At 43.8% G+C, this 1,747-nt stretch overlaps 4 non-coding genes across 4 annotated transcripts; all 4 read right to left on the bottom strand.

Annotated features, from left to right (window-relative positions):
- Positions 1 to 711: 711 nt before the first annotated feature.
- Positions 712 to 785, bottom strand: trnav-aac (transfer RNA valine (anticodon AAC)). The gene has a single exon. It is a non-coding gene; the product is annotated as a tRNA-Val (tRNA).
- Positions 786 to 897: 112 nt separating this feature from the next.
- Positions 898 to 970, bottom strand: trnav-cac (transfer RNA valine (anticodon CAC)). Its single transcript has one exon. It is a non-coding gene; the product is annotated as a tRNA-Val (tRNA).
- A 75-nt stretch (positions 971 to 1,045) lies between these two features.
- Positions 1,046 to 1,118, bottom strand: trnav-aac (transfer RNA valine (anticodon AAC)). The gene has a single exon. It is a non-coding gene; the product is annotated as a tRNA-Val (tRNA).
- A 238-nt stretch (positions 1,119 to 1,356) lies between these two features.
- On the bottom strand, positions 1,357 to 1,429 carry trnav-aac (transfer RNA valine (anticodon AAC)). The gene has a single exon. It is a non-coding gene; the product is annotated as a tRNA-Val (tRNA).
- Between the last annotated feature and the right edge of the window lie 318 nt (positions 1,430 to 1,747).

Here is a 1,747-nt window from a genome sequence, read left to right as displayed (position 1 = left end):
CCTGCTTACCAGAGAGCCATTTCAGCACAGATAGAACAAAAGTCTTCATCTGCTTCTGCCCAGGTTTGAGCTGGGGACCTTTCGCGTGTAAGGCAAACGTGATGACCGCTACACTACGGAAACCTGCAGCAAGGATCATTGCACCAGCCACCTGTTCATCCAATTTACCTTGGAAATAGTACTGAGTCTGTCGGCGTGGCGGTTACCGCTGCTTAGTGTGGCTTAATAATTGTCTTCACACCTGTGTAAAGAAAGGCCTTCATAGCATAGAGCTGCTGCTCAAAAGAGGGCCACTCAGACAAATATCTTCTTTTGTGTTCCACAGAAAAAAGCCACACAGGTTTGAAATGGCACGAGTGTGGGTTAGGTTTTGGTCAAATAATGACTGCACTTTCATTTTTGCATCAACTTCAACTTTAGTGACTGTCTTCATGCTTCTTGGCTGCAAAGTCTTTGTAGTGTTGAGTTCCTCCTCAACAGAAAGCCAATTGAACAATTGTGAAAAAGAGAGTGACTGCTCCAACCCAGTTTCAAGCTGGGGACCTTTCACGTGTGAGGCAAACACGATAACCACTACACTACGGAAATCTGCCTGCACGGAGCAGACCGAAATCTTTAGGTTCATGCTCGGAAAAAAGCGCATAAAGGTAAAAGTTTCTAAAGCCCAATAAAAGCGCAAAGCGTTCATACTTTTCTTCAAAATGCTGCAGCTGTTTTTGCTCGGTTTTCGAACCGAGGACTTTGCGCATGTTAGGCGAACGTGATGACCACTACACTACAGAAACCTGTCAGAAAAACTCTTTTCCTTTAACACCTCTAGGCAGGCAAAGCCTTTTGTAGCGTTGAGTGCGAATGCAACAGACCAAGAACTTAAGCTACCTTGGAAAAAGTCACCCTTGTTTCCGCGCAGTTTCGAACTGGGGACCTTTTGCGTGTGAGGCGAACGTGATAACCACTACACTATGGAAACTTTATCTTGACAAAGCAGCAAGAATTGTCCTTGAACGCCGCAAAGAGTTTTTGCATTCCCTCAAAAATAAAACTCTGTTTCTGCTCAGCTTCGAACCGAGGACCTTTTGCTTGTTAGGCTAACGTGATGACCACTATACTACAGAAACTCAAAAAGTTTACTCTCGTGCTCTTTCGGGTAAAATTGATACTGTAATCTGCCCTGAAAGCAGATTGACAATCTGAGTAAATCCCACACATAGTAGGACAGAGTTCATTCAGCGTGGCTGTCTGCTCAAAGTTTCTTAAAAACTTGCCTTCTCCTACCTCGAAATTAAGGTCTTTGCAGCTTGAACCACCTGCTTACCAGAGAGCCATTTCAGCACAGATAGAACAAAAGTCTCCATCTGTTTCCGCCCAGTTTTGAGCTGGGGACCTTTGGCATGTTAGGCAAACGTGATAACCGCTACACTACGGAAACCTGCTACAAGAACTGTGTCTGACCTTTCCATCACACGCTTCTTGGAGCACAAATCAAACTACAGATTGCATTGTGCTCTTCAATCTGAAAATACCTTCTATTTGTAGCGGCAAACCAAGCATTTTTTCCAGTGCTCTGTGGGAATCCTCAGTGGTCGTTTCTTTTGTGCTGTTTTTTCATTTAATTTAACTTTTTTTTTAGGGGAAAATGTTATACCACAGATTGGGCCTTTGAATGCACCAGCCACCTGTTCATCCAATTTACGATAAGGACAAGGAACAGACAACAAAACAGGACACACAATTGACTGAAATGGAG

The sequence above is a fragment of the Sinocyclocheilus rhinocerous genome, unplaced genomic scaffold (genome assembly GCF_001515625.1).
Source record: "Sinocyclocheilus rhinocerous isolate Xijiao unplaced genomic scaffold, SAMN03320098_v1.1 scaffold37290, whole genome shotgun sequence".
NCBI lineage: Eukaryota > Metazoa > Chordata > Actinopteri > Cypriniformes > Cyprinidae > Sinocyclocheilus > Sinocyclocheilus rhinocerous.
This window is presented reverse-complemented; position numbering and strand designations above follow the sequence as displayed.